The following is a 26,808-nucleotide window of genomic DNA, read 5'->3' on the forward strand; positions in this document are numbered from 1 at the left end:
ATACAACATTTCGCTGTGGTCCTCGAATCTGATTGGACAAGCTACGTTCCAAAAGTGCTGAAATACAGTCCAACAGCACTGGGATGCTTCACTATTTGTGTCACTCTACTTCTCCATGGTTGTGGCTTTCCAAATAATGGTGAGGATTTTAATTCATTGTTTATTTAGATTCCCCTTTTACGTTGTGAGACATTCAATCTGACCCCAGAGTCCTTTAAAACACCACTGAAACAATTGTAGTGAACGAGAACAAAAAATAGTTGTTCAAGAACACTGATTGGTTAAAGAACGAAACACAACTAGTTCAAAACCAGAGTATGTGCAGTGCAGACAGCGAGTTGTGCTTGATGCTTTGGCATCAATTGTTTGTTGAACTGTTGTATATAACTGTTGTACGAAAGCAATATTACATCAGAAATCATGCTGTTGTTCCGTCTTGCTTATGCACTTAAATGTCTACATATATAATTGTAAAATGTAAAAGTGCAAGATCCATTTGATGTCAAATGATAATTAATAAAAATTTTACTTGGCACATTAAGACAAATATCTCACTTTAAAATACAAAACATGAAAAAGACAACTATTTTAATTTGCATTTAAAACAATCATGAAATCCATTAAGAAAAAGGCATTATGAATTTTATTTCACATACAGAATTACATAAAATATCATTTAAAGAGCTGATAAAAAAAAACAGCAATTCTACACTGAAAAAGTATAGGAAAAAAACTAAATCTATGCCCAGTAAGGATCAATGTCATTGCAAGTCAAATAATTCACTACACAATAGGCTTCTCATATCATCTAAAAACATTTTCTCAAATGAGTGCCTGGTTCCACCCACATTGACCCTTGTCGGTGAGAGTGTACGGAGCTGGCTGAAGGCGAGGTGAAGTCAGTCACTCTGGCCCTGGAAGCTAGTTTTGTCCTTAATTCTCCGATTTCCTGCATCAACTCCCTTTCCTTACAGTCAAGCTCCCCTCGGCCACAATCTAAAGAAACTACAAAGACAAGAGGACATGACACACAGCCAATAATGACGCTTGTTCCTACACATTAAAAAAACAAGGGCACAGCTACTCAGTTTCACTACCATGAAAGCATATTTTTCCAATTCCAGAAAGTAATTATCAATCTCATGAAATCACTTGATGAACGCAGTTGATGATGCATGTTGATGCATTTCCAATTGAAAAAGCAAGCTGGGGTGGGACATGTCAATTGGCTTATCCTCACCTTTTTTTCTTTTAAATAGCCAAGAGGCTTTAGTTGACACCACAGCCGTGAACCATGATTTGTCATTTGCTATTGCTAGTCAGAAGTGTGGTATTAGGGGGTGAGTCATCTTAGGTGTGTTCGACTTGAACTACGTCTTGCTTTAACTGATCACAAGATTTGCCAGTTGCAGTCGGGGGAGGAGCTGAAAAGAGGCATCAAGCCAGACACTTTTGTGTTCCCTGCCATGTGATTAACCAAGTCAGACACGGAAGATCACGTGATGTTTGTTTTCTTTATTGCAGATGAAGTGGAATTCAGATAGACAGATGCATGAATTTTAAATAAAATAACCAGAAACATTATTCAACTGAAAGTGCTATGTGCTGCTAAAAGGAATATTTCACCCAAATATAAAAACTCTTTCATCATTTACTCACCCTTATGCCATCCCAGATCTGCTGAACTCAAATGAAATTTTTAGAAGAATATTTCTGCTCTGTAGGTCCATATAATGCAAGTGAATGGGTAGCAAAATTCTGAAGCTCCAAAAATCACACAAGTCAGCATTAAAGTAATCCATACAACTTCAGTGGATAAATCAATATCTTCAGAAATGATATGATAGGTGTGTGTGAGAAACAGATCACTTTCATATTCTTCTTTTGTTTTTGTTCATTCACATCCTTCATGCATATCGCCCCCTACTGGGCAGGGAGAAGTATTTCAAGCAAAAAAGGACTTATATATTGATCTGTTTCTCACCCACACCTATCATATCACTTCTGAAGATATTGATTAAAACACTGCAGTTGTATAGATTACTTTTATGAAGCCTTTATGTGCTTTTTGGAGCATCAACATTTTGGCACCCATTCAGCTGCATTGTATGGACCTACAGAACTGAAAAAATCTAAAAATCATAATCTTATTCTAAAAATCATAATTTGTGTTCTGCAGAAGAAAGAAAGTCATGCACATCTGTGACGGCATGAGGTTGAGTAAATGATGAGAGAATTTTCATTTTTGGGTGAACTATCCCTTTAATACAGAGCTGCTGTATGTATAAGTAGAAAGTCCAATAAAAGCCTATATTATTTTAATACCATTTAAAGAGTCAGTATTTTTACTTTTTTATGAATAAACATGATATTACTTAAACATAATATAACACGATAAAAACATGATGTACTGTTATAAAAACACAGATTTGTGGGAGTCAAACTGGAGGTGTCAGAATAAACACCTTGGTAATGGCATACTACAACCCCTGACAAAAATTATGGAATCATCACACTTAGAGGATGTTCACCCAGCTTTTTTACTTCACAAATAAATAAATAAATAATAATAATTAAAATCACAGATATGACACAAAACTATTTTTGTTTAATAGCTGAACATTCTGGCTTCGTGAAACATCCCTCAAACAAATTTAATTACAATATTTTAATTAATGGCATATTTTGTTCCAGATCAAGTAGAGAAAAAAATATGGAATCACTCAATGTTGAGGAAAAAAATTATGGAATCACCTTGTAATTTGCATTTCTAAAACAAATACCGCAGTCTGTTTGGTCTAAAGTGAACGTAAACAGTGGAACAAAAAGCGTATTTGCTTCAAAATGTTAGAGTTGAAGTGTACATATAACCGAATTGAGCACTGTCTAGTACGCTATGTCATATAAAGGCTATTAATCAAACAACAATAACAAGGAAATGAGAAAACCACTCACTACTTTGGGCTGAATAACTTGAGTAGCTTTATAAGTATTAATGTAATAGAATAAAACAGTGACATTTTTAAAAATAATATTTTTTAATAATATTGTTAGTTTTTTTAATAATACTGACCCCTGATGTAGAGAGTGTGTTAATTTGTGTAATAAATTACCAGAAAAGTAGAGATGATAAAATAATTTATAATTATGTTTAGCCTTTATAAAGTTTTTTCTAATGCCTGATAGAAAAGTATCAACCTTTGTAAAGCAATACTTCAGGCAGACCATTCCACCAGTCACAAACTTCAGAAAATTGTGCATCATGCATTAGAATGAGAACACAACTATTTCTGGGTTTAAAAGATACAAGAACTAAATCATTGTGGAACTTTGTATCTCAAAAGGAGGACAATGTGGCCCCCCATGTGCTACTAAAAGAAATAGTTCACTCAAAAATGGAAATTCTCTCATCATTTACTCACCCTCATGCCATCCCAGATGTGTATGACTCTCTTTCTTCAGAACACAAATTAAGATTTTCAGAAGAATATTTCAGCTCTGTAGGTCAATACAATGCAAGTGAATGTTGGCCAGAACTTTGAAACTCCAAAAGGCACATAAAGGCAGCATAAAAGTAATCCATATGACTCCAGTGGTTAAATCCATGACTTCAGAAGTGATATGATAGGTGTGGGTGAGAAAAAGATCAATATTTAAGTCCATTTTTGCTTGGAAGTCTTCTCTCTGCCCAGTAGATGGTGATATGCATGAAGAATGTGAATCATTAAAAACAAAAGAAGAAGAAAGTTAAAGTGGAGATTTTTTTTTGCTTTTTTTTTTTTTGCATTCCTTGCATTGTTTTGAACACGTTTTATGTGCAACAATAACTCTCATTCAGCATTAAGGAAAATTTAGACCCTACACATAAACTGATTTTAAAGTAATTGTTTCATACATTATGATATTGAAAATAACTTTTTCATCTTTTAATTTCTGTAATCATGTCACCCTTTTATTTATTTATTTTTTAAATCAGATTCATGTAGCGTTTACACTATCATAGATAAGTGATGTATTTTAAAAGCTGTCAATCACAAACACCTATAAAATACCTTTTTTTTTTTTTTTTTTTATTCTTTCTGGCAAACAGCCATAAAAGGGAATGTAAATTACAGTATGTGTGCTACATTTTGAAATTGCAGCATCAGCTTTTTATTTAAAAGGGGCATAGCTTTCACAACTCAGTACTCAATACTCGTGAGTACTTTTAAATGAGCTACTCTTTTGCTCTTACTTGAGTAGTTTTTAGGACAGGTACTTTTACACTACTCAAACTACATTTTTTAAGAAGTAACAGTACTTTTACTTGGGTATTATTTTGCAGTACTCTTTCCACCCCTGCTATTGATGACGTATAGTCTGTGTCTTTGCAGGCTCCCAATCGCAATTATTAAGGTATAAAGCATTTATCATACCTGCTTGTCTCCAAATGATTCAGCTTCAGAGAGCAGCTCACATTTTTCACATTTTTTGCAATGCATCCACAGGATTATGGCAGACTAACGCTAACATTCTTCACATCATTGCACATTCATTGTATCTGCGGCAGACAAATAAAAATTTCTTGTGCATGTAAAATTTAACAAAATTTAATGCTTCACTTAACACAGTTAAAGGGATAGTTCACCCAAAAATGAAAATTCTCTCATCATTTACTCACCCTCATGCCATCCCAGATGTGTATGACTTTCTTTCTTCAGCAGAAAACAAATGAAGATTTTTAGAAAAATATCTCAGCTCTGTAGTTCCATACAATGCAAGTGAATAGTGATCAGACCTTTGTAGCTCCAAAAATCACATAAAGGAAACATAAAAGAAAACCATTTGACTCCAGTGTTTAAATCCATATCTTCAGAAGTGATATAATAGGTGTGGGTGAGAAACTGAACAATATTTATTTCCTTTTTTACTCTAAATCTCCACCTTAACTTTCAGATGTGTAAGTGAAACTAAACAGGCAAAACATGTGACTTTCGGATGTAAAAGTGAAAGTGCAGATTTAGAGTAAAAAAGGACTTAAATTTTGATCTGTTTCCCACCAACACCTATCACATCACTTCTGAAGATATGGATTTATCCATTGGAGTCATGTGGATTACTTCTATGTTTCCTTCATGTGATTTTTGGAGCTACAAAGGTCTGATCACCATTCACTTGCATTGTTTGGACCAACATAGCTGAGATATTCTTCTAAAACTCTTTGTTTGTGTTCTGCTGAAGAAAGAATGTCATAGACATCTGGGATAGCATGAGCGTATTAAATGACGAGAACATTTTCATTTTTGGGTGAACTATCCCTTTAAGCTCACTTCTTCTTTAGTTATTACTTAGTTACAGCTGTAACAGCTGACGCTTGTACTCACGCTGATGACTCAACCAGAGTTCGGACCTAAATAATATGTTGTGAAAAGAGACAAGTGGGGGCAGGGAGAGGGGGTAGGAAAGGAACTCGGGTTCGGTCCATGCAATCAAACCAAGTGTGAAAGCACCCCTAGATTGCATTTGATTAGACTTGGACACATCGGTGAGTTTAATTTATGAGTTTCGGATGAGTCATTAATATTTTTGGTCAGTTTTCTACTTAGAGAAAGACAATTAGTACATTTTAAAAGAGCGTGCCTGCTCAAAGTTAGTTTCGTCAACCTTTAGGACTACAATAGCTAATAGACATGGAATAAAAGCCCCCCCCCCCCCAAAAAAAACCACTCACATTTTGGGGTCTCATGGAGTCTTAAAGATAATACTTACAGTAAGAAGAATCATCTGAGGGGGACTGATTGTTCAAGGAAATGTTGGTGGTCTCACTCTGGGGCTTGTGCAGCAGCCCTCTGGACGAGCAGGAAGATTGGAGCCTCTTTTCCTTCTGATGATCTACAAACACAATAAAAAAGAAACTCCCTATGACACAATGCACCTGGAGGGCTGGAAACAACTAAAAATACATCTTGATTACCAAATGTTGTTAACATGTAAAGTTGATCAGACTCATTTAAAATGATTCCTTCCAGACAAAGAAGCATTTCAAAGTACTTCTGTACTGCTATGGCACTTCAAAACTGTAACCATGATAAATCATTTTTTACATAAAATATTTCCATGTGAACTGATTTGCTTAACTTACTTAGTGAATCCTCCAAACTCTTTTGGAGTTTGCCATGATGTTGCTTAGTCTCTTCTGTTTCCTGAGAGATAAATGACCTCCACTGGGCGTTTACGGCTGCCAGTCTGTCCTCCTCCATTTCAGCTTGTTTAGCTACCACATCATCCCACTGAGACCATACCGACGTAATGTCATTGTTTTCTTTCACATATTTTATTCCAAATGAATGACACTTTTTTATTAAACTTGTCTGCTTGTTACCTCAAAGAGCACTAACATGTATTCAGGTTAAGGCTCCTCACCTGCTTTCCCTCCACTTCCAGCATTAGCTGAACTATTTCTTCTTCCTTAGCAAGTGTTTGTTTGCTGAGGTTTGCCAGTTGCTCTCTTTGCTTTTCCTGCCTCTCCTCTGCTTTCACCAATCGCTTGTTTACCTTAGCCTGCCAATCGGCCTCCACTTCCATCTGCCCCACCTCTGCCAGAGACTCTTCCAGTATCTGAAAGAGGTTGCAATCTTGTAAATGGTCTCATCAAAACATGTTTCATCAATCAACTGCAACACGCAAGTCTGTTATTAATGAGAAAGGAAATGCAAAAAGGAAAAGGGAAATGGGTGGAGTGAATTATCCGAAAAGATAATTAAAGGCACTCAATGAAAACAGTTTAATCTTTGAATTGACAATTTTTACATTTAAGTAACCAGTAACCGATGTGCATAACCAAATTTATTATAACTTTATTTCTGCTTTAAGACACAATAATATCCAAATCATTCATAACAAACAAAGGACGGACATTGTGGTCTTGACTAGAAGATGTTGAAGTCTTTATTGCAAAGTAGCAGTGACAACATTTCTTTGTTTTTATAATAATCAAGCCATTGTCATTCTGAGATCAGGTCAAGTGGAACTCACAGAATACAGAATACTGTCACCAGATTAAAAGGGCAGTTCACCCAAAAATAAAAATGTTCTCCATGAGAGACTACAGAAGAATATCTCAGCTTGGTAGGTCCTTATAATGCAAGTGAATGGTGACCAGAACTCAGAAGGTCCATAAAGGACATGATATATGACTCCAGTGGTTAAATCCATGTCTTCAGAAGCCATATGATAGGTGTGGGTGAGAAACAGATCAATATTTAAGTCCTTTGTTACTATAAATCTTAATCTTTGACCAGCCCCAACCAGTATGTGACTGAATGTGAAAGTGAAAGTCACTTCCACACCAGAATGTGGAAGTGTACATTTACAGTTTCTCAACCACAACTATCAAATCTCTTCTGAAGATATATATTTAACCACCGGAGTGGTATGATTACTTTTTGAAGGTTCAAAGTTCTGGCCACCATTCACTTGCATTGTATGGACCTACAGAGCTGAAATATTCTTTTAAAAATTTGTGTTCAGCAGATGAAAGAAAGTCATACACATCTGGGATGGCATGAGGGTGACTAAATGATGAGAGAATTATCATTTTTGGGTGAACTATGCCTTTAATACTGTGGATAGCCAACAAAAATAAAATTAATTTAACCTGCTTAATTGGCAATATATGTATGTGTGGGGATGGGGGCATGATCATGTGTCTGTCGGTGGGAGAGGAAGAGTGGTAAGGCTTGTCATCTGGGTTGTAATTATTTCTAACACCTGTCTCTTGTTATAGTGATGGCGGAGGGAGACTTGAAAAGCCACACCGACGCAGAAGTTTGGGGAGAGAGAGAGAGAGAGCGACCCAAGAGCATGGTGTCAGCATGTACTGAGTGCATTAAAAGTTTATGTTATCTTATTGAGTGTTGTGAAGAATCTACGTGAATTGAGTGACGTTAAATACGCTGAAGGCAGAAAATAAAAGACTTGCCTGCACTGCTTCGTTGTCTCATGACTCCTCCCTTGCCCAAAGAACCGAACTTTCCACAGTAAGACTTGCACAATTTGTCTTCCACTATATGAGTTCATCTTTGATTTAGGCTGTGTTTAACTTTATCGGTAAACCCAATTTCAATTAAACGATAAGCGATTAAGGGACTTAAGTGTAAATACTGGTTAAAAATATCACTCTCTAGTAGTAAGTAGGACATACCCTCTTGTGTTTCTGGCTGAGATCAGCATCTGTCTCAAGTTTGTGGAGGGTAGAATCTTCTATCTCTGCCTTGCGTCTCCATATTTCCACCTCCGCTCTCATCTCCCGACTCACCTGCTCCTGCTCCTTGGCCAGTTGCTAGAAGACCAAACATGTAATAGTCAGATGGATGGATGCATCTTGGCTTAGCAGAAACTTGTCAAGAAAAACAAAGTAGCTTAGGAAGTTTCTGTAGGGGCCAACCTGTTCAAAAATGTGTCGCTGTGCATCCAGCTCCATCTGTCTTACTTCTATATCATGAACGGCTGTCGCTGTCTCCTGATCTCTCAACACCATCTAAGTACAATTAAAAACAAAGAACATGCGAAACAAAACATGTTATTTAACAGTTAGTTCCAGTCCTAATTTGATTAGACTGAAGATTTGATTTGATTTTTGTGATGATATTTTGTATTACAGCACTGGGATGCTTCACTGTTTGTATAACTCCACTTGTCTGTGTTTGTGGATACACAAAAGTTGATCTGGCTTCTTTTCGAGGAGGCGCGCCTGGTGCTGAGTTGCCTAATCAGCGGGAGGGAGATAAGGGAAGAGCCGGGGATGCCAGAGAGAGAGAGAGAGAAAAAAAAAACGCAGACGCTCTGTGTGTGTTTTTGTTGCTGTGTTTTCAGTTTTACGTTCTGTTTGATTAAAGTTTTGTTGTTTGTTACTCTGGTTCCCGCATCTTCCTTTCCCGAAGTGTTACTCTGGTGCTGAAACCCAGAAAAGGTGGAAGGACACGCTGTCCAGGAGAACTCACCGCTGCCGTCCACCAGGAAACAAAGAAGCCGTTGTTGTCCACAAGGAAACGAAGGACTCGCTGCCATCCGTCGGGAGGTGGAAGAACTGCTGCCGTCTGCCAGGGGATGAAGGAGCAACTGTCGTCCACCAAGGGGCGGAGGAGCGGCTCTGCCCCCTGGTGCCTGAGGGAGCCGAAGAAGAGCGTTTCTTTTCTCTCTCTCTCCTCACTCTTTTGTCTCTCCCGCTTGCTCTTTCTCTCTCCCCCTCCCTCCCTTCGTCTCTCTCAGATTCTCAGGAGGTGGGGATGACCATCAAGTGGCTGAACAGCCAGAAGGGCAGCATCTACCCTCCAGAGAGCCAGTCCGGATGGTGCCCCGGCCTGAATCGAGCAGTGGAGGAGTGTGACGAGGAGGAGGGCGTGGCCGGGCCGTGAGGATACATGCGTGGCGCTGAGTTGCCTAATAAGCGGGAGGGAGATAAGGGAAGAGCTGGGGATGCCAGAGAGAGAGAGAGAGAGAGAGAGAGAGAGACACGCGGCCACTCTGTGTGTGTGTTTATGCTGATGTGTTTTCAATTTGATGTTCTGTTTGATTAAAGTTTTGTTGTTTGTTACTCTGGTTCCCGCATCCACCTTTCCCGAACTGTTACACAGGCCAAATTGTATGTGAAATGCAAGTTACTCAATAACTTCTTGTTTGGACATCACTTCCTGTTCATGCTGGCGCCTAGCTCAAGTCTGTTTTTGTAGCCTGCTAGCTTTTTTTTTTAATTTTTTTTTTTTTTAAACATCGCTTATCTATCTGTTTTCAGCTTTTAATCTTTAATATCTGCCATCTTTCAGTGCGCATCAGGTTTTCCCCCGCATTATTCTCTTATCGTGATTCAACTGCATGCATTTTTACGCGTGCATCTGCTTTCTATATTTATCGTGATTAAACTGCGTGCGTTTTACAGCGCGCACCCGTTTTCTCCTCTGTGTTACACAGATTATTGCATCAATCTCAAAGCACCGCTTATCAAGAACAACCATAACAACAAACAACTGCATGAGGGAGTCACACTGATCTCAAACCCTCGCCACTCAGGAACAACCAACAACAACAAACAACTGCGGTAAGTCATGGCATCCGCTCATATTATTGCTTCCTTCATTACATGCCACATGTTTACTATAGCTTCTTCCATCAGCAATGAGGGATTCACATGAGACAAATGTAAGGAATTAGTCAGGCTGACGGAGAAGGTTAATGAGTTAGAGACCTGCATCCAAACGCTAGTGGAGGTCAGTGAGAAAGAGAAGGCGGTAGATACTGTTTCGGATGCGGGTAGTACAGCGAGCAACTCACACACTTTGGTTCCGGCTCTAGAGCCCCCGCAGCAGGGCTTTTGGGTGACGTCTTGCTGGCATACTCACTCAGCAAAGTGACACGACTCTCCCATTCCTGTTAGGGTTTACAATCGATTCTCCCCACTCAATGATACACCCACTGACAATCATGTTGAAAGAGCCTTGGGCATAGGTGATTCTATTGTAAGGAACGTCAAAATAGAGACTCCAGCCACCATCGTTAAATTCATTTCAGGTGCCAGAGCATCTGACATCAGATCAAATTTACAAGTGCTGGCTAATGCTAAAGGAAGATTTAAAAAAAAAAAATGTATTCAAGTCGGCACTGTCTGGCTTTGCCAGTCGGAGATCACTAGAGATAATGTTAAAGAGGTGTGTGAACTTGCAAGAACGATGTCAAACACTGTAATATGCTCTGGCCCCCTCCCTGCTCATCATGGTGATGAGGTTTACAGTAGATTAGTGTCACTGAATGGCTGGATGTCTGAGTGGTGTCTGGAGAATAGCATAGGATTTATAGACTACTGGAAGAGTTTTTGGGGTAGACCTGACCTTCTAAAGAGAGACGGACTCCATCCCTCCAGGGAAGGTGCCCCTCTCCTCTCTAGTAATTTGGCTTATAGTCTTAATAGTGATAGTATTTGACTAACTGGGGCCCAGGTAAGGAAGCAGACAAACTGGCTAATCCGAACATCTGCTAGCTACCTTGAGACGTCACACAGGTCACATAAACTACAACACAGAGACCGTGTCTGTTTCCCAAACTACCAAACACAAACCCCTCACTAAATCACTTAGAAAATAAAAAAATGAAGATAAAGATAGGGCTATTAAACATTAGATCTCTTTCAACCAAAGCACTAATTGCAAATTAAATTATTACAGATCATAGTTTGGATGTGCTCTGTTTGACTGAACCTGGCTTAAACCGGATGAATATATTAGTTTAAATGAATCTACTCCCCCAGGTTATTGTTATTAAAATCAGTCTCATCTGAAGGGTCGAGGAGGAGGTGTTGCTACAATTTACAGTGATGTTTTTGGTGTTACTCAGAGGACAGGATATAAGTTTAAGTCTTTTGAACTAATAATGCTTAATGTAACATCGTCAGATATAAATAAAAAATCTCTGTCGTCTTTTACCCTTGCTACAGTATATAGATCAACCGGGCCTTATTCTGATTTCCTTGGTGAATTTGCTAATTTTCTATCAGATCTAGCAGTTACTGTAGATAGAGCTTTAATTGTTGGTGACTTCAACATTCACACAGATAACGAAAATGACACAACGGGATTAGTATTTACTGATATTCTCAACTCACTTGGAGTCAGACAAAATGTGACAGGACAACTCATCGCCATAATCATATGCTAGATTTAATTCTGTCATATGGAGTTGATACTACAGAAATTCTACCGCAGAGCAATGACATCTCAGATCATTACCTCGTCTCTTGTATGCTGCGATCAGCTAATGTTACTCAATCTACACCATGCTATTCGACCACTAAAGGTAGCTTCACTAATAATCTTCCAGATCTATCTCATACTCAGTAAGCCCCAAAGTCTAGAAGAACTTGATGAAGTAACAGAAAATATAAATACAGTCTTCACTAGCACTCTTGATTGTGTCGCCCCCCTTCGATTAAAGAAAATTAAAGAAAAAAGCCCCGAACCATGGTACAATGATCACACTCATGCTCTCAAGAGAGCAGCTTGGAAAATGGAGTGCAAGTGGAAGAATACAAAATTAGAGGTATTTTGCGGTGCATGGAAGAATAGTGTCTGAAGCTACAGACAGGCACTAAAAGCTGCCAGGTCAGCATATTTTAGCAAACTCAGAGAAAATAACCACAACAATCCTAGGTGTTTATTCAGTACTGTGGCATAGTTGATTAGGAATAAATCCTCAACTGAACCAGATATTCCGTCGCAGCACAATAGTAATGACTTCATGAATTTCTTTACTAATAAAATTGAAATAATCAGAAATAAAATTGAAAGTATGCAATCATCTGTCACAGTACCTCAGAAAACAGTGTCTCATAACTTTCCTCACGTGCAACTTCAATCCTTCGCTGTCATAGGTCATGAAGAGCTAACAAAACTTATCGAAACATCAAAAGCCACAACATGCATGTTAGATCCAATACCAACTAAGCTCTTAAAAGAGGTATTGCCTGTAATCTCAGAACCTCTTCTTAATATTATTAACTCCTAACACTATTCGGGACACAGACATACTTACTGAGTTTAAGTCTAGACTAAAGACACATCTATTTAGTCAGGCATACACCTAATTTATTCTTCACCACACAATTAGGCTGCTTTAGTTAGGTCTGCCTGAACCTGAAACATTGATCATGATCTATAACTCTGCAAAAAATGTAATGGCATCTACGCTAATATTATTCTATTTATTTCCATGTCTCAACCGAGGTCACCAGAACCGGCCGGATCCAGCTCGATTCCTGCTTGATATCGGACTCCACTGCTACGTGTCTCTGAGTGATGACGACAAAATGCAGCCGGTGTCAGCCAGACATCACTTCAGTCTATTATCATAGACTATCAATAATCTGCCAACAAAAGCCTTCATCAGCCAACTAACAAAGAACAATGTATCTGTATGAACTTCTGCAGCTAATCCAGGATGAACTTCAAAGACATTAGTCATTAATCTTACAGTTACTTAACACTTACTTAATCATTTTAAACCATGACTTGCACTGCACATAAATAAGTAATATTGGTATTATATTCATGCTGTTTAGCCAGAGGGGAACTGGCCCCCACAGTGAGCCTGGTTTCTCCCAAGGTTATTTTTCTCCATTAACCAACACCTTATGGAGTTTTGTGTTCCTTGCCACAGTCACCTTTAGCTTGCTCACTGGGATTCTAAATACAGTTATTATTTAATTACTTATTTTTATACACAATTAATAATCATATTTAATCAAACTACACAATGATGACTTTATAGATATTACAGTTTCATTTTCTGTTAATGCATGATTTTCTGTAAAGCTGCTTTAAAACAATGTGTGTTGTGAAAGGCGCTATACAAAAAAAAAATTCTTGACTTGTTTATATAACTGTTGAATAAAAGCAACATCACATTAGCTAATCCTGCTGCTGCACTAAATATCAGCAAGCCTGTGATTTACCAGCGCTACTCGGCCTGCAGCCAAATCACAGCCACGAGTACATCAGCACCCCTACTGGTGTGATATTGCTTTACTGTATCGATAATTAGTATACTGTGGCGGATCGACCCACACCTCCCTCATGTCATCATCATCCAACCTCTTCTAAAGGCTGTAGGACGCCTACAATAGTAGTGGGCAGGAGAAGGGAGACACACAATTTAATAAGACTAATTTGACAGCGAAAAATGAGGCGCTAGAAACTCAGAAAGCCGGATTCTGTCTCCTTGTGTGCACACACTGCCGTCCTCTCAGTGATTAGAGCGGTTAGGGTACCTGCCAAATTAGACGCGCTACCGGACCTGCTCCCCCGGAACCCCAGCATGAGTTAAATGTGTTGCTGGGGATGACAGTGTAACGGTAGCCAGCTGGTATGTGATAGCTGTGCAGTGTGTAAACCTCACTCTTCTGGCCTTAAGAGATGCACTAGTGACCGAGGCTAAAGCCATGGCTGTTCTAGCCTCCTTGCTAGCACGTCCGACTCCCATGCCGGGGATCGCCGGTTCGAATCCTGCTCGGGGAGGGTCGAGCAGGGACGGTGACAACAGCACGCATTGCGACAGATGGGCTATGAAGCCTGATTGTCCATCCCCTCACATGCCGCGACCCCCGGAAAGACATGGTGCCACAGAAGCCGCCGCCCCTTGCACCCAGGAACCTAGGAGGGGAGCACGTGTTACCACTGGACCCCGCCCATATCCTGGACCATCCCATGAGCACTCCCTGACCTACACAAAGCTCCCTTCTCACTGCGAGGATGCCAGATTCCCCATTTCTTTTGGACACTTTCCCCGAAGACACTTTATTCCACTTCTGAACATTTATATTGTTTATTGTTTAAAAGAAAGGCCTCTCCGAGGCCTGACACCACGCCCATTGTGTCTTGTAACATGGTAATGCAAGAGTACAAAACCTTTCTCTGAATTTCATCATCAAGTCTCTTCAGCTGGATTCTGTGCCGATCCTGTTGGTGCTTTAGAATACGTCTTCTGGCGGAGTCGATCAAATTGAGTTCCTTCACCTTTAACTCACGCTTCATAGCTGCCAATCTAAGCACAGAACATTAAGTGAGGTGAAACGCAAGTGTGTAAAATTGTAAAATTGTAAAATTGAATGTGTTAGTAAACAGCGAGAAAGACAACGACCTATCTCTCTGCTGTGCAAGTTTATTTTCTTCTTCCTGTAGGATCCTTCTACGTTGCTCCTCTCCTTGCAGTAGCAGCTCCTGCTGTTTGTTCCAGGCCTCAAACTCAACCTGCTGTCTGACTGCCTCAGCATGCATCTCCTGAACCTCCTGTCTGTATGGACAAACACAAACAGTTTTTGAATAGCACTTTTGTATTAAATTCATAAGACAAAAATGTTTAAACTAGTTTACACAGGTATGAGTGTTACAGATGAATGAAAGTTTGCACCTCTCCCTTAGATATTCCACTTCCTGCTGACGGATCCTCTCACGTTCTTGGGACTGGTACTCCACTATGAAGGTAGGGTATTTGTTAAAGATGGGATACTGCCCCTGTGTCAGAGGCTCAAAGTCACTCAGCGTGGAGCTGGGGTGGATGTCAGTAGGGGTGTTCTCCATCAGCCGATAGGCTTCTTTCAGCATGGAATCAATGTCCAAGCTGTTCCGATGATGGAAAATGTACTTGATAGGAGAACATTTTGGTAGCACTTTACTTTAGAGTCTGTGTAACAAATAATATATTATATTTACTTACGCCATGTACTTAAAAACAGTTTCACAAAATAATGACACAGTACGTGTAGTTCATTAGTGTTACTCAGTAATTACTTTTTTTAAATAAACAGTAACATGAACAAATGTAAAATAAATTGTTCAATAAATATCATAAAAAAATGGGATGAGAGCTCTCATATTTGAGTGAACATGTCTTTTATACGACAAACTGACAGTACACGCAAGTTAAACATACTGTAGATACAAATATGTTTCAAATGACTTGAAGGTGAAATGTCATAAAAAGGTGTAAAGTTATACCTCAAAATCGTTCTTGTCAGTACAAAGTAGCAGTGGCACTCTACAGCGGGTAACATAAGCTACTACAGCCATTAGAAGAAACGAGGGATGATTCGAGAAAACATTGTCAAACAGTTTCAGCCACTCTTCGCTCATCAGTACCTCAGAAAACAAAGTCTCAAGAAGGGGCCATGCATACAGCTGGAGAGAGAAAAAAGATAGACTGTTAAAAATTAAAGGTGCTGTAAGTTGTGATAGACCGATATATCGGGTCAGGACGATTACCAGTGTATACTTGGCAAATTAACAGAAGTGTTACAGACCCCTTGTGTCAGTTCCAAAATCAAACAACAGATTTTTTTAACCACTTAAACTAGGGGGTGCAATATCGCGGAAAAAGTTTATGCCTAAAATGTTCCTCTCATATTTAAATCCGGCATATGATGCATCATTTGAAAGCTTAGAATCTGAACTTTTCATAGAATTTTGTTTTGTATATATGTTACATCAAAAAATAAATAAAAAAAAGGCCTGAAAACATTTGCATCACAAATTAGCACCCAATAGAGGTAATGGAGTAGAAAAATTAATATGAATACAAAAGTCTTTCACATAGCACTTGTATAGACAAGTCACATATCAAAAGATAGATCTCATTCGCAGGAATATGACTATACAGTTTATTTTGTTGCCCTAATACCACAGCTCAAAAGATTTTCAAAAGAATCACAAAGTGAATAATGATTTCTGAAAGACATCAAATACAAACTCTTTTATGTGCTGATCATTGCTGCTGTAAGCCCCAAGTAGCCAAAAATGTTATATCTGCTCTTACCTTAGGCAGTTTTCTAAAAAACTAAAAAAAATTCTGTGAGCTTGCTTGGCTGAATAATCCAATGTTATATCTTAGATGTCCAGAACAAAATATGCTATCCAGCAGGAAAAGCATACTAAACAACTCATCAGAAAAATATGTTATCGACTGTTGATGATAAAATGTAATGCAGCATCATTGCAAACAGGTGGATCTCAGTTTCCTAATGACACTAAAATTTATCTTCTAGTCTACTCAGAGGCCAATATATTTGATGATGCGAATATGAGTAAATATTATGTAAAATAAGTGTTTAATTTTAGAAATGTTGTGTGCATCTGATAATAAAATTGTACGTACATCAGCATTTATATTGGTCATCGGCCATCCTTCTCTCTACATACTGTTATCGGCATCAGGCATTATAAAAAAAAAAAAAACTATATCGGTCGACCACTAGCTGTAATCGATATTAGCCATGCTGGAACTTTCATCAGACTTAGTCACAGATTTTTCCAAAACCACACACTCCAAAGATACCATTGAGACCATCACCACGCAGAAGAGCAGCAGTGCGTCTTCTCAGGGTTGTCAAAAACAAGAGTAGCAAAACAGAGCCATCAATTGATAACAGTTAGGGATCTCAATATGGCTTCAACTACTATGCTCTCACCTTCCGGCTATAAAAATGTGCACAACAATTGCCAGGCAAAAAGCACAAGTCTTCTGATTGGCTTTCAAAGAATTTAACAGTGGCCCATTGTCACATTTTTGTTTTATGTTTACACAGTCTAGTGCTGTCACAGAGACCAATGAAATATCTCAGGACACTTATTTCAGTGATTTCTTTCAGGGATTAGGAACATTTTCAACATACCATTCTATATTTAAAAAATGCTTACTGCACAATACAAAGGTATTTGGAAACTTTCTGATTGTCAAATTTTGTGGAAAAATTTCAAAATGGCTCAGAAAAGAGAAGTTAGTTCAGAGAAAAGTTCTAGCATAATTTATTTGCAGATGCCACTTGCTTTGATATTTTGTAGCTAATAAAAAGGAAATTCAGATATTTTTAACAGTGACTTACAGTGATGTAAAAAAGTATTTGCCCCCTTCCTGATTTCTTTTATTTTTGTGTATTTTTCAAACTAAATTGTATTAGATCTTCAAACAAGATATAACATCAAACAAAGGCAACCTTAGTAAACACAAAACAGTTTTCAAATATATATATTTTTTATTGAAGCAAAAAAGTTATCCAACACCTATATCACGCTTGTGAAAAACTAACTGCCCCCTTAAACTTCATAGCTGGTTGTGCCACCATTAGCAGCAACAACTACAACCAAACACTTCCGATAACTGGAGATCAGTCTTTCACAACGTCGTGGTGGAATTTTGTCCCACTCTTCTTTGCAGAACTGCTTTAGTTCAGCCACACTGGAGAGATTTTGAGCATGAACTGCCCGTTTAAGGTCCTGCCACAGCATCTCAATCGGGTTCAAGTCAGGACTTTGACTAGGCCACTCCAAAACTTGAATTTTGCTTCTTTTGAGCAATTCAGAGGTGGACTTACCCCTAAGCTTTGGATCATTGTATTGCTGTGTAATCCAGTTGCGCTTGAGCTTCAACTCACGGACTGTTGACTGGACAATCTCCTTTAGGATTTTCTGGTAGAGAGCAGAATTCATGTTTCCCTCAATTGTTGCAAGTTGCCCTGGCCCTGAAGCAGAAAAGCATCCCCACACCATCACACTACCACCACCATGCATGATGTTCTTTTTGTGTAATTCTGTGTTTGATTTACACCAGATGTAATGGGACCCCTGTCTTCCAAACAGTTCCACTTTCAACTCATCAGTCCAAAGAACATTCTCCCAAAACCTTGGGAGAAAAAGCAAAATTCAGATGAGCCTTAATGTTCTTCTGGGTTAGCAGTGGTTCTGCCTCACCACTCTTCCATGAATGGCATTTTTGGCCAGTGTCTTTCTGATAGTGGAGTCATAAACAGTGACCTGTATTGATGCGAGAGAGGCATGCAGTTCCTTGGATGTTGACCTCAGCTTTTTGTGACTTCCTGGATTTGTCGTCGCTGTGCTCTTGGAGGAATTTTGGAAGGTCGGCCACCTCTGGGAAGGTTCACTACTATGTCAAGTTTTCTCCATTTGGAGATAATGGCTCTCACTGTGGTTCTTTGGAGTCCCAGAGCCTTTGAAATACAGTTGAAGTCAGATGTTTACATACACCTTAGCCAAATACATTTAAACTCAGTTTTTCACAAGTCCTGACATTTAATTGTAGAAAACATTGCCTGTATTAGGTAAGTTAGGATCAATAGTTTATTTTAAGAATGTGAAATGTCAGGATAATAGTAGAGAGAATGATTTATTTCAGCTTTTATTTCTTCCATCATATTCCCAGTGGGTCAGACGTTTACATACACTTTGCTAGTATTTGGTAGAATTGCCTTTAAATTGTTTAACTTGGGTCAAACGTTTTGGGTAGCCTTATACAAGCTTCTCACAATAAGTTGCTGGAATTTTTGCCTATTCCTCCGGACAGAACTGGTGTAACTGAGTCAGATTTGTAGGCCTCCTTGCTCGCACATGCTTTTTCAGTTCTGCCCACAAATTTTCTATCAGATTGAGGTTAGGGCTTTGTGATGGCCACTCCAATACCTTGCCTTTGTTGCCCTTAAGCCATTTTGCCACAACTTTGGAGGTATGCTTGGGGTCACTGTCTATTTGGAAGACCCATTTACCACCGAGCTTTAACTTCCTGGCTGATGTCTTGAGATGTTGCTTCAATATATCCATATCATTTTCCTTCCTCATGATGCCATCTATTTTGTGAAGTGCACCAGTCCCTCCTGCAGCAAAGCACCCCCACAACATCATGCTGCACCCCCATGCTTCATGGTTGGTGGTACCTTCAGGTGTTTGGAAATTTCTCCCAAGGATGAACCAGACTTGTGGGGGTCCTCAATTTTGGTCCTTGGCTGATTTCTTTTGATTTCCCATGGTGTCAAGCAAAGAGGCACTGAGTTTGAAGATAGGCCTTAAAATACATCCACAGGTACACCTCCAATTCAGTACACCTCCTATCAGAAGCTAATTGGCTAATTGTCTAAAGGCTTGACATCATTTTCTGGAATTTTCCAAGCTGCCTATAGGCACAGTTAACTTAGTGTATGTAAACTTCTGACCCACTGGAATTGTGATATAGTCAATTAAAAGTGAAACAATCTGTCTGTAAACAATTGATGGAAAAATTACTTGTGTCATGCACAAAGCAGATGTCCAAAACAACTTGCCAAAACTATAGTTTGCTAATATTAAATCTGTGGAGTGGGGGCCTAGGTAGCTCAGTGAGTATTGACGCTGACTACCACCCCTGGAGTCACGAATTCGAATCCAGGGTGTGCTGAGTGACTCCAGCCAGGTCTCCTAAGCAACCAAATTGGCCCGGTTTCTAGGGAGGATAGAGACACGTGGGGTAACCTCCTCGTGGTCGTGCTAAGTGGTTCTCACTCTCAATGGGGCGCATGGTAAGTTGTGCATGGATCGCGGAGAGTAGCATGAGACTCCACATGCGGAGTCTCCGCGGTGCCGTGCACAACGAGCCACGTGATAAGAGGTGTGGACTGACTGTTTCAGAAGCGGAGGCAACTGAGACTTGTCCTCTGCCACCCGGAGTAACCACGCCACCACGAGGACCTACTAAGTAGGGAATTGGGCATTCCAATTTGGGGAGAAAAGGTGGATTAAAAATAAATAAATAATAATCTGTGGAGTGGTTAAAAAAATCTGTTTTAATGAATTCAACCTAAGTGTATGTAAACTTCTGACTTCAACTGTAGCTTTGTAATCCTTCCCAGACTTATGTAATTCAATCACCTTTTTCCTCATCATTTCTGGAATTTCTTTTGACCTTGGCATAGTGTGCTACTGGGTGAGACCTTTAAGCCAACTTTAAGCAGCTGAAAAAGTTCTATTTATGTGTTGATTTGACTGAACAGGGCTGGCAGTAATCAGGCCTGGGTGTATCTAGTCCAGCTGAACCCCATTATGAATGCAGTTTCATAGATTTGGGGATTTAGTAACTAAGGGGGCAAATACTTTTAATCACAGGCTCAGTTGGTATTGGATAACTTTTTGGCTTCAATAAATAACATTATCATTTAAAAACTGTATTTTGTGTTTACTCAGATTGCCTTTGTTTTATGTTAGATTTTGTTAGAATTTTTGAAATAATTTATGATGAAGCATACACAAAAACAGAAGAAATCAGGCAAATACTTTTTCACAGCGCTGTAAATGTCAGAAAGTGTCCAAATTCCTTTTGCAACCATTGTATGTTAAATGTAAACACTTGTGCAAGGTCTTTTACCTGTGAGGTAACACCACAGGTGACAAAATGCTGAAGCAGCTCTTTATCATGATGGGCCAGCACATTTTCAGCCTGGTTCAATACATTAAGAGGAGGGTTCGGAAAGTATTCAAACCAGTGCTGGCACCAGTTCACTGAAGTCCAAAAATTGTAAAGTCACTCGCTTATGGACCTAATAATTGCGCTGCTGCTAAAGAGTCACCCAATTCTGCACTATTGTTTATATTTACCTACCAATGACTGTAGCCACTACTTCAAAGCAGATCAGTGGATTGTTCTGGAAGAGTTTAACAAATGGAAAGACCAGTAAGGGGAGATAATCTGTCTCAACAAAAACAGCTGCCCAGTGAGCAAGGGCTGAAAGAACTCTGAAATTATAAATGACATACATAGATACCATGTCAATTAAGATTTTGCAGACTTAACTACTGGCAAAAAAGACTGTATTATAGTAAGCAAATCTATAGGTTAGAAAACTAAATAGTTATATACAATAGGGCTGCACGATATGGAGGAAAAATTTGATATGCGATAAGTTGTTTGATAATGTGATATTCGATATGTGATATGATAATCCTATGAAGACGTTATCGGAACATCAGAACCCCCACTGCTCAAATAAACTGAAGTTTATTGGAATAAAAAAAATGACAGTCTATCCCAGTGATCACAAACATGGTTGTCTCATTATTATCTGAGCAAATGTTGTTTTGATGCTCTTTAATGCTGTGTGACAGATTGCGATAGCTGCCCATTCAAATGGAGTGGCACGAAATAGCACGAAGAAAGAAACATGAATGAACATCAGAGGGTATGCTGAAAGATACAGTACAACTTACTGAAATGTGTCTTCTCTCTGCGCATGTGAACACTGGACGCACACACAACAACTGACAATCACACGCTCAGTCTATTCTCTGCATCACCATGAAAGTTACTTTACAATGGTAAAATCATTCCATTATCGGAAGCCCTTGTGATATGCATACCGCGATATTTGCAATATTTCAATAAATTTGATATATAGTGCTAATATGCAAGGTTCCCACACTTTTTGACCAATTAATTTTCAAAACTTATCCATTACCTTTCTAGCCGATTTAAGATTATTGGATACAAATGTCTGCTGGGACAGATTTTACACGTTAGTGTATAAATGTCTCCAGCATAAATCTCAATGAACAGACTGATGTTTCAATGCTGGTTTGTGGGAAAGTTTTACTTCAAACAAGCACTCAAACATAGCAATATCTAGCCGATTAAATTTTTTTAGAGCAGAGCAAAATTATAATTTTTTTTGACTCCCTATAGAAATTTCCATAACTTTTTCCACGATTTCATTCATTTTAATTTATTTTCCAGACCTGGAAATCACAATATTAAAAATCACTGATATTTTTTCATTGACTGTGGAAACCCTGTATATGCCAGCATATTTTATGCACAGAAAGAAAGAGGGATAAACAAGGTTTAATATTAAAATATATATATATTTTTAACTAGGGATGTTAATGTACAATAAGTGTTCGATTATTCATCGTAAATAATTTGATCATTTAAGATTATCGATTATCGATTAATCAGTTTCAGCACAAATGCGTTCAGTAATCATGCCAGCAAATAGAGAAAAGACATCCAGTCTACAACACATAATAAGAAACACTGATGCACCCTTCACTTCCTTGCTTGTTTTTTGCAGGGGAACACATTCAACATGGCCTTAACATTGCTTATCAGTAAAACAGGGTAGGCTATATGCAAGTTTAAAATACTCAAAGACATGTTTTCACATTTATATCAAATTAAAATTGGTTTATGTACCATTATATAAATAAATACAAATTAAAAGTCAACAAATATTGGATTTTGCTGGCACAATAATCAGGGCGGGGCCAGAAGGGTGGCAGCTGTCATCCTAAAAGTGAGCTTTTCCTCCCCACTTGCCACCCCTACTCAGACCCCGCTAGCGTTCTGGAGACGGTGCATAACGGCTTAACCCGTCCATGTCACGCATGGTCCATAACAATGTTCTGACTGTGTCTGGCAGGACACATTGTTCTGCCTCAGTAGATAGATCCGACAATTAGAATTGAAATGTATGCGCTTCACTGCTTCCAGCTGCTCATTCAAACAGATAAGGGAAATAAAATGTGCACTCCTACAATGATCTACAGCGTATTACAATATAATCAATTAAAAGTAAACATTGTTATATTTCATCAACACTATACCATCATCATCAACAGTTGATCATTAGTGATTGCTTGTCATAAATTTCCGATATGGCCTAATAATTGCAAACTGCTCTGCAACAGCTGGAAACACTCACAAGCCCCCACGTGCTTGAAGAAAATACAACAGTGCCGCGTTTTCACTTTGAAGGACACAGCGCATGCACTTATATAATAAATCGTATTCTTTTGAAGTTCGATACTCACATTAGGTCATATCACGATTCATGTCTTTTCGCCTCCAAACTTAAGACCTCTTTAAATGATAATTAAGAATTGTGTTGTATCATTTAAGATATTTAAGACTTTTTCTGACCTTAAATTTGGGAAAACTGAATTTAAGACATTTTAAGACTTTTTAAGGATCTGCGGGAACCCTGTCGGTGGCTGTTTCATGTTTTCACATATCCTTCTATAGTAAAGAATTTCTCTGATGTTGCTGTTTTCAAGTTTACATTAGAACGGTTGATCATTCACAAATCAAGCTTTGTATAAATAAAGCTTTTATTGAAGAAAAATATTCGTCTTGTATTTTTTGATTTAAAGCTCTTCACCATTTACAGTTAGATTAATACATTTTCATTCATTAACGTTATCGATTGTTGATTAAGAAAATGTCTTACAATTTGCAACCCTAAATCTAACCAAATATTTTCTTCAATACATTTGAATTGACAAATGAATAATGATGCATCTACCTCTGTAGGCCTCTCTGCAGTTTGAGACTTTTGATGGGGTACCGCTCCTGAAGGCACATGTATGCCGAGTGCAAGCCTTTGTCAGTCAAACTGCTGAAAGCTGTGTGGTTCTCAGGCAGATGCAATAGAGAACGCCAAATAAACATCCTGCGCAATACAAATGCAAAAATAATCAGAGACACACACACAACATTTCAAAAAGCTGGTCCCATTAAATCAACCAAATATCAATGTTTCACCAAAGCATATTTGTTTTAAATGTACCTGTATTTGGCTGGGTGTTCTCCAAATGCTCTCAGTAAAGATTGTAGTCTATTCTTGTTCAGGCCATTGGGCAAATCATTCTATGTAATATAAAGATAATAAACAGAATTCTAATCCGGTCAGAAGTCATGGACCAAATAAAGAGAGTGTTTTTAAAAGACATCACAATAGGTGTTTAATGGTTTTCCGTTTTGACCTAATTAATCTACGGGGGCCACACACACTGCTTCAGACCAATGGGAAAAAATTAAACCTCTTTGTAGACGCAGTGGGCGGTGGGAGAACTTTGGTTTGTATTCTTCGTCCTGATGTTTTGACCAGAAGCTGACCTGTTCCAGTGTGTACCTTCATTTTCAAACAGAACCTCTCATTGCTGTTACCTTTAGTAACTTTTTTTAACAAAGACTGAGGAGGCTACAAACACACACAACCACTTGATTATTTTGAGAAGTAAAAAGCAGATATTCTGTAGTAACAGCACTTAATTGTAGGCCAAAAGAAGACTAATCACGGCAGTATATTTACCTTACTCATTTCTGTTGTAAGACTTCATACGTCATAGACTTTAAGTGCACCACTGTTCATTACAGCAACAATATGTTGGCCCTTAGGACAAATGCTTGCTGAGGTTATGGCACCCTCATAAGATCCTATTTCAAAGAACTGCTTGCATGTTTGAATGTTGATGATGCACATGATGCCATCTTGGCTCAAAACACCCAGATTCTGGCAAGTAAGCATTAGAGAAAGAGTTAATTTCATATTTTCACTTTAACCTCATGAACTAATAATAAGCAGTACCTGGTTGGATCCACCATCAAAATTATCTGGCAGGAAATCCAGGTCTCTCACGGTCCTGACTTTTGGAGGCATTTGGATTACTCTCAACAGCTGTCGGCTCTCCAGGCACCACAAGTGGACTAAGTTGGAGTGTCCAGCGGCAGCAAGTTTTTTCCCAGCCCTACAAAGAAACAACTGATTACATACAGCACGCAAGTGGATACCTCACCACGGTTTTGGGCATAAGACCAACAGTCAGTAGCAAAAGTCTTACTGAGTAACAGCAAATGTCTTGTAGTGTATTCTGAGCCCATCCTGTGGAACAGGCAGCTGATACTTGCAAAAAAGTGTGTTGCTTTCCCAAGCAAAAACTGAGTCATCACTAAAGCAGCTGAGAATGGTGTTACTGAGTGGGAGAAAAAACACCTAAAACAAATAGCAGAACAAACACAGGAATGAGGCCTTTATACACAACTCTACATCAGGATATTTTAGGGTTCCCACACCTTTTGACCAATGGATTTCCATGACTTTTCCATGATTTTTCCAGTTGTTCACGATTACTGGTAAAGTGCAATAACTTGTCTGCTGCATAATGCACACAAAACTTCTCTAATCTGATGTGTAAACATTTTGCACAATTTTTTCTGTGCAATTGTCTGCGGAGACTGCAGCACAATATATATTTTTTTTCATGCCAGTCTCTTACTATGTTATAATATAACTCAAATAACTCAGCCCTAAACAGCACACTGATCGCCTTACATATCCGACAGATGGCTCCTTTCTAAGTGGGTGGTTCTTGGTCATTTTTATGCAGCAATACAGCAAAGACCTTTTGCCTACACAAGACTAGGCTTTACGTGACCGTGGGAACCCTGATATTTATTTAGGGACCAACTTGCTACCCGTGATAGGTTGTGTATCTAACCTTTTGTATACCAACTGATTGACGAAGATTGAGTTTACTCTTTCTCTGGAAGGTGTCAATCCAGAGCTGAGCTGTGTCCAATGAAGTGCTAATGGCATAGCAGCCTGAGCTGTGGATGGACAGGGAAGAAACAGCCCCCTCATGACCCCGCATCCAGCTCACTAACTGCTTGGTGTCTGTTGTGAGAAGAGTGAACAATAGATGGGGCTTTCTCTCTTTATGAGAAAACTATTATTCAATCTCACCCTTACCTTTGTCAAAGCATTTAATGGAGTAATCAGCAAGAGCAACCAGGAACTCTGTCGTTCTTCTCAAGTTGAAAGCTAAGGTAGTACATGCTTGGCCCGTTTTCTGGACCAGCTTAAATATGGGGAATGGTAGTGTGAGAATGAAACAAATTCAGTTGACTTCTAATGGAAAAACAACAACAACAACTGCAGAACACTTAAGAAAAGTTAAAAATAAATAGATATTTATACCTGTTCCTGCTTATGTCAAACACATAGATATTGCCATGATGGTCACCAGCGAGAAACGACTCTCCTGTAGTGTCAAGTGCCACATACAGGAATCGAACTGTCTTGGTTTGACGAGCAGATGCGCTTCGAATCAGAGTAACTAAAGCGCTGTAAATACAGAACGGGCATATAAAGCACAGGCAAAAATGGTAAATATCATGACCATATTTCAAAACAGTCACAGCAATAGAAACTTAACAATAATTGACTAGGGCTGCCAGGTGTGATTGATTGAAACTCTTCTCACTGTATACAGTAGTTTTAACACATTTTGATGATACTAATTTTCGGTGCCATATTTTCCCATGTTCTCTAGATCCAATATCTGTAACTTGCATGTTGAGAGGGACACACTGCGGACTCACAAGCAAACAGCCTCCCGCCTTACACATGCATCGCAGCGGGAAATTCAATCACAGCTTTAAAAAAAAACATAAATGTACTGAGCAATGATAGTCTGTCATACCCGTTATTGGATCTTAGTATAATTTCGAGACCAATCCATTAATGGCAAATAAATCATGGTCGAATTTGTTAAATGATGGAAATAAAAAACCTTTACTGGAAGACGCAAGCTTCAGTTAAGAGGAACTGACGCATGTAAACAAATATTTTTGGCATTGTGGGTATTGGAGTCATTGAAGGAAATGTCACGTGGCCTTGCTTGATAGTAAAGTTTAAACAAA

General features: G+C 38.8%; 1 long non-coding RNA gene and 1 pseudogene across 1 annotated transcript; one reads left to right on the forward strand and one right to left on the reverse strand.

Moving 5' to 3' along the window:
• LOC127452476 (uncharacterized) lies at positions 1-14,423 on the forward strand. Its single transcript, XR_007899271.1, has 3 exons — positions 1-139; positions 7,766-8,018; positions 8,922-14,423. It is a non-coding gene; the product is annotated as an uncharacterized LOC127452476 (long non-coding RNA).
• On the reverse strand, positions 621-26,708 carry LOC127452471 (TBC1 domain family member 31-like; annotated as a pseudogene).
• Positions 26,709-26,808: the final 100 nt, after the last annotated feature.

The sequence above is a fragment of the Myxocyprinus asiaticus genome, chromosome 15 (assembly GCF_019703515.2).
Source record: "Myxocyprinus asiaticus isolate MX2 ecotype Aquarium Trade chromosome 15, UBuf_Myxa_2, whole genome shotgun sequence".
Classification (NCBI taxonomy): domain Eukaryota; kingdom Metazoa; phylum Chordata; class Actinopteri; order Cypriniformes; family Catostomidae; genus Myxocyprinus; species Myxocyprinus asiaticus.